At 49.7% G+C, this 7,155-nt stretch overlaps 1 pseudogene; it reads right to left on the reverse strand.

Moving 5' to 3' along the window:
• Positions 1 to 640: 640 nt before the first annotated feature.
• On the reverse strand, positions 641 to 1,543 carry LOC100339447 (olfactory receptor 6F1-like; annotated as a pseudogene).
• Between the last annotated feature and the right edge of the window lie 5,612 nt (positions 1,544 to 7,155).

The raw sequence follows: 7,155 nt of genomic DNA on the forward strand, positions 1-7,155 counted from the left end.
TTTTTCTCTGAAACTCTAATTCTGTGGGACAGCACCTTGAACATGGATCATCACGGGACTTCTATAGCTTTACTCAAACCCTTTCAGTCCTGGTGAATCAGACGTGGCATCTTGTAAGTTAGCAGCTTCCCCTGCCATCTGCATCTATTACCATACCTCACCCACAAAAGTATCATGTGGGAATAATGGCACTCTCATTTCATTATGATTTCATGTATTTTCCTGTCCTAGTTCTTACACCCCAGATTTACAAGGTGATAAAAAAAATCTTACAAAGAATGAGAACTTGGAGTTTTTGTAATGCACGCTTCACACTGAGTATGTGTCCCTAATGTTATAAACAAAACTCAAAAGAAAACCCACGTCAATGTATGACTATTTTGCTTGGACAAGCTAGTTTGCTTCTATCAAAAACTCCTATTCCCCTCCTGCATGAGAAAGGAGAGCTCCTGCATGCAGTGTTTCCCTTGATAGGTCTGATTTTGTCTTTCAGGTGTTTCCCCTTTGTTTTCTCCCCCCTGGAACAAAGAAGCATCCCTGTCACTCTGTGGTGCACTTGGAGCCATGATCAGAACACCTGCCATGCTGCAGGAATGTAGAGCCCTGCAGTCTGGGGGCCAGCACACAGCACACCTCCCCGTCACACCGTGAGGAGTTTACCTCCTTTCCACTTTCTCAGCAGACTCTCCGTCACCTCCTTGTTCTGGAGCGTGTAGATGAAGGGGTTGAGAACGGGGGTCACCACGGTGTTCAGGATGTGGATGGCCTTGCTCAGGTCCAGGGCGTCCTTGATGGAGGTTCGCACATGCAGGAAGATGGTGGACCCGTACCACAGGAGGACCACAGTGAGGTGGGAGGAACACGTGGAGAAGGCCTTGCTTCGGCCACTGGCCGAGGGGATCCTGAGGATGGTGCTGATGATGTAGACGTAGGAGACCACGGTGATGAGGCATGAACTCAGGATGACCACACAGGCGATCACGAAGGCCACGATCTCCACGGCTTGTGTGCTGGTGCAGGCCAGGGCGATCCAGGGCGCGATGTCGCAGAAGAAGTGGTTGATGGCACGGGGGCCGCAAAAGGACAGGCTGCTGACGAGCACAGTGGGTGCCACAATGGCCAGGAAGCCACAGGCCCAGCAGCCCAGGGCCAGCCTCAAGGAGAGCAGGCTGCTCATGATGGCCCCGTAGTGCAGCGGGTAGCAGACGGCCAGGTAGCGGTCGTACGCCATGACAGCCAGGAGGAAGTACTCTGTGCAGCCTAAGGAGAAGACCAGGTACATCTGCAGGAGGCAGCTGGAGAACCCTATGTCCTGGCTCCTCCCCAACAGCATGGCCAGGGCTTTGGGGACCACGGCGGTGGTATACCAGATCTCCAGGAAAGAGAGGTTGCTCAGAAAGAAGTACATGGGAGTGTGTAACTGGGGGGCAGTACCCACGAGCACTACATTGCATTACAAGAAGAGGGACAGCTGGAGGGCCTGGGGCCCCGGGAAGCCCAGCAAGACAAAGTCCTGGGCTAGTGTCTTGTTGTCCGCGTCCATGATGCGTCCCTGTCTCTCAGTCCTAGAAAGATGTTGACTCGTGAACAAGTGCCAGCCAGCAGCCAGATGCACAGAGTCTCCATGGGATTTGCCAAGTGCCTGCACTGTGTTCAGAGGCAGAAGGCGTGGACACCACCTGTTTGATGACACATGGAATCAGGTGCTGTCATAACCGATTAGCAGTTTAGGGAAATAATGTGCAAAGAATTTTACACTTCAGGTCCAATATTGAAGTCCAGCCTGTGCCTCCATCATCCTACGTCAAACACAACCCAATGCTGTCATAAAAGTACAACCAAACCCACAAAGGTGGTCATTCCACGTTGACTCCGTTCTTCATATTTTAACCGGATTCCGCACGACCTTTGAATATAAGCACACAATTTTGTCTTCATTCAGAACTCTGTCTGGTTTCACTCGTGTGTGAGAGTCATGACTTCCAAATTGATTTTCTAATTTATAATCTTTGTCTTCAAAAAGAACGTGGAAAAGTGAACTAAAAGAATTTAAAAAGTAATCAGTTTCAGAATGATGCTTTGGCTCCTCGGATCCTGCCCCTTTTGTGTTTAAGTTCACGGCTGTGGTCACTCCTCTCACATAAACGGTCTGTGTCCCCACATGGGACGGGACCCTCCTGCACCAGCTTGCTACACCAGGGACCTCCTGGTGCTCACTTGGAACTGGCGTGCTGAGTGCAGCTGGGCAGAGCATCGCTTTGAAACCAGGCCCCATGGTTTGTTTCTGAACACCACCTTTGGGGCGACATACTCTGCACATTCAGAGAGCAGTGGAAAGCTCTTCTGCTGTTGTTACCGCAGGGGACTGGAGCCTGCATTTGGAGGCAGATGCTGGAACCAGAGGCTGGTGCCTTCCCGCCAGACCGTCTGTCAGGTGTAAGGGCATGCCCACTGTCCACACCCTAGGATCAGGCCTAGGACATGCCCACTCTCCACACCCTAGGATCAGGCCTAGGACACACCATCTGTCCACACCTAGGATCAGGCCTAGGACATGCCCACTGTCCATACCCTAGGATCAGGCCTAGGACACACCCACAGTCCACACCCTAGGATCAGCCTAGGACACACCCACTGTCCACACCCTAGGATCAGGCCTAGGACACACCCACTGTCCACACCCTATGATCAGGCCTAGGACACACCCACTGTCCACATCCCAGGATCAGTCCTAGGACACACCCACTCTCCACACCTAGGATCAGGCCTAGGACATGCCCACTGTCTATACCCTAGGATCAGGCCTAGGACACACCCACTGTCCACACCCTAGGATCAGCCTAGGACACAACCACTGTCCACACCCTAGGATCAGGCCTAGGACATGCCCACTGTCCACACCCTAGGATCAGGCCTAGGACATGCCCACTGTCCACACCCTACGATCAGCCTAGGACACAACCACTGTCCACACCCTAGGATCAGGCCTAGGACATGCCCACTGTCCACACCCTAGGATCAGGCCTAGGACACACCCACTGTCCACATCCCAGGATCAGTCCTAGGACACATCCACTGTCCACATCCCAGGATCAGTCCTAGGACACACCCACTGTCCACACCCTACGATCAGACTTAGGACACGCCCAGTGACCACACCCTATGATCAGGCCTAGGACACGCCCACTGTCCACCTCCTCGGATGAGGCCTAGGACACGCCCACTGTCCACACCCTAGAATCAGGCCAAGACACGCCCACTGTCCACACCCTAGGATCAGGCCTAGGACACACCCACTGTCCACACCCTAGGATCAGCCTAGGACACACCCTCTGTCCACACCCTAGGATCAGCCTAGGAGACACCCACTGTCCACACCCTAGGATCAGCCTAGGACACACCCACTGTCCACACCCTAGGATCAGGCCTAGGACACGCCCACTGTCCTCACCCTATGATCAGTCCTAGAACACGTCCACTGTCCACACCCTAGGATCAGTCCTAGGACACACCCACTGTCCACACCCTATGATCAGGCCTAGGACATGCCCACTCTCCATCCTCCTGCTCCCTCTCCCCAGCACCAAAGGTCATGGTTGGTCAGGCACATACCCTGTGTCAACAGCACCTGACTACAGGGTGGTCCACACAGCACGGGTCTGAGGGGTCTGACCCTCGCATCTTGAACCTGCTGTGGTCAGAGACCTTTCCCCCAATAGGTTCCTATGCTGCCTATCAGCAGCTTCAAAAGTGATAGTTTAATTTATCTTCAAAAAGAAATCTATGTTCAAAGTACTTTTGAAACTCCACTACTAGAAATGATTCTATCTTAACCTTCATAAGCTATGTGAAACAAAACCATTATATTCATCTTTCCATTTTCAAAACTTAAAATCCAATTTGATTACTAAAATTAGAGAATAAATAGAATGTTTATTAATAATGAAATGATATTTTCAGACTTTATTTTCAGTTAAGCTGCTTAGTTTGTCAGACACCCTGGGGTGCGATTTATTTGAAGTGTATGGTGCTTGTGCCTCCTCTGATGGGACCTGTGTGGCTCAGTCATTCCTGTATCAATTCTAAGACTTAGTAAAAGTTAAAAAAAGAAGATTTCTTTAGATAAATAAAGTTTCTATTTTTAAAATTAATTACCAGATTCATCTACTTTATAAGAGGTAGACTGATCATTCAACAATTTACCTATCAAGTACAATAAGGCATGTTAATTTCTTATATGTGAGCACATATATGTTTTTCATTGAAATAGGCAGCGTCTATAAAACAGCTGCATGCAGACTGCTTCTGACTCACAGGAGAGTCAGGGCATTGATCCAGGGCTGTGGGGATCTACTGAGGAGCGCGGATCTGTGCTCACAGAACTGCTCACTGATCTCACCTTGGATGGAACCTGTCAGCAAAAGACTCACCCGGTTGCGGTCCTTTCTGCCACAAACCCCACGGACTCCACAAGCTGCGTCTTTCGAGCTCAGCCTTGGTTACCTCCTTTTTCATTCCATGGCTTTCTTCATTTGAACATATTGTGCACTGACTGCTGTCACGCCCACCTTCCTCATTCCTCTCTAGACGGCCTTCACTCTCTGGTCATCTCAGCCCTCCATGACCTCTGCCACTCTTCTGCCTCCTTCGTCCTTCTGATGAGGCCCCAGCCTCCCTGTGGTCTCCACTCCCCTTCCTTACATCTTCTCTTCCTCACCCTCAGCTCCACATGGAGAATACTGTGTGATCAGGTAATTGCCAAGAGCGGATGGATCTTCTGGGAGAAGGGCTCCCTCTGGGATACTCAGGCTGGCACGAAGATGTGACCTGTGTTAACTCTTCCTAGTGGGTGACAGAATCTCTTGATCCTTGGATTTAAAGGCCTGGATTGTGAAGTCTGCGGCACAGGAAAGGAATGTCTCTTGGGTTCTGTGCATGGTAACCTGGGCCTTTTGCCTGGCAGAGAGCTTCAGCCGATGCAAATGTAAAAGGAGTCCAACAGATGTGTGAAGAAGTCTTTAAAACAAATCAAATTACCTTAAATAAAAGCACAAGAAACACAAGGCATGGTGCAACTGGAAATTACAAAGTAGCCCAGCATTAAAGGAAGTAGCAGAGCAAGGGAGAAAAAAAGACAGCTAAACATAGATTAGGGAACAGTTTCTCCTGAGGACACCATGCAGTTAAGTGCCATGTGATGATGCCTTCTTTAAGTGATTCCTACTTCCTTCCTGAGAAACTCTCTTCTTTAAAATCTTAGACATCAGGAATTTTGTGGATTTGGAGTGTATGAGTGAGAATAAAATTTCCCATCCTGTGGGCAGCACCTGCTCCCATTGGTGCAGATGCACATCTCACTTTCCACCCCAGCCCCAGAGCTTCAGGGATGGAGCTTTTGATGCCAATTCCTGGTTCATCACGACTTTGTAGTTCCTAAGGAACCAAAACATGTAGGTCTGGTTCACAGTCCAAATCTGGCGTTGGCACGTGACCCTGAGCCTGAGCACATTCCTTTCTTTAAACTTCACATCAACTGCACCCATCACCAAAGCCCAAGAAAGCCCAATCCCTTACTTTCTCTAAGAAGGCGCCCCATGATCTTTGGGGCTCACCATACCCCTTGTGGCCTGGGTGGACAAACCTCACCCTGCTGGACCATAGGGCGCCCGTTGGTGGTCTTAGGATAGGGACGGGACAGAACAGTAGGAATCTGGAAGTGTTTCCTGAACTCCAGAATCACTTGAAAGCTTTCAAATTGTTGTGAACAGTTGACTTTACTCTCAAGATGTTGATGATTGCGCATTAGGAAGCCACCAGGACTGAAAACACCAGGCGAAGTGATCCAAGGGAGAAAGCACGAAAGACTTCCCAGCTCCCCTTAATGCTTATTTCTAACAACTTTAGTGTGAGAGTGTTTGTGTGAAATTATCTGAACCTCTACAGTACCCCACACATGCTTCATCAGAGCAGGCTTACTTTCCAAGTGTTGGAAACAGCTAGTCGGCGCTGCCGCTCAGATTAGAGGCAGGCTGCCATCGAGGATCAGGGACTTCAAGAGGCTTCAGAAGAGGGAATCTGAGACTATTTCCAGAGGAAGCACACCATCCTTCGTAAAGACGAGGTACTTAGGTTTTGTGTGTGCATCTCTAGTGAATGGCCCAGGCGAGAGAGCCACGAGGAGGGAGAGCTCCAAGAGCATCTTAGCATCAAGGGAGGGCGTTTGAATGTAACAGAGGAACTGCTGACGTTCCAAGGTCAGATATCTGTGAAGGGACCCGTGTGGATCACGACTGTTTCTCAAGATTTCCCACGACTCAGTTTTGAGATGTTCTATTCCTGGAATGTTCACAATGAGAAGACTTAAACCTTTATCTTCCAAAACTGTGTTTGATACTGGAGAGGTCTCATTACTCTTAAATGGAGCTGGCTTTTGTAAACACTCCTGAGGGCAATGGGCTGCAGAAACAGATGTCTCTGCTCCATTCCATGGAAACCGGCTGTGTCTGGTCTTGGCACAGTTGCTTGCAGAGTTAGCGTGCTTTGCTTTCCACGACTGCTTTCCTGAGGGTTTCCCCCATGCGGGCTTTCCCTGGTGTCTACGGGTCAGGATTTGGTGCTGTCGCGGGTGTGGGCTTCGTTTACTTGGTAATGAGCACTCCAAGAAGGGCTGCAGGTTGACAACCTTTGTTTTCACTATTTTTTTAAAAAAATATTTTATTTATTTGCAACAGTTACAGAGAAAGGCAGAGCCAGAGAGAGAGGTCTTCCATCCCCTGGTTCACTCCTCAAATAGCCGCATCTGCCAGAGCTGAGCTGAGCCTGCCTTTTCATTGGTTGAAGCAAATCTTGAAGGTGTTGGCAGGGGCCTTGGTGCTGTCTCCGCGCTGTGTCCTTGCTTCTCTCGTTATCTCTCAGTGCACATCAATTTATTGCTCTGGCCAGCCTCTGTCAAAGAGGGACTACAAAGAGGGCAATTTACCCAGTGGCCTCTAACTTAAACTCCTCCGCCCTCCCAGGCCAGAAGTCGCCCAGTCCTGAGGTCATCTCCGCTGTGCAGATCCCTTAACAGGTGTCACTGCTTTGCATGATGCCCTTCTTATGTCTAGTTCAAAACACTCCAGAAATTTTCCAAAACACTCTAGGCATATGCACCAG

Source organism: Oryctolagus cuniculus, chromosome 6 (genome assembly GCF_051225735.1).
Source record: "Oryctolagus cuniculus isolate XC-2025 breed Fujian yellow rabbit chromosome 6, ASM5122573v1, whole genome shotgun sequence".
NCBI lineage: Eukaryota > Metazoa > Chordata > Mammalia > Lagomorpha > Leporidae > Oryctolagus > Oryctolagus cuniculus.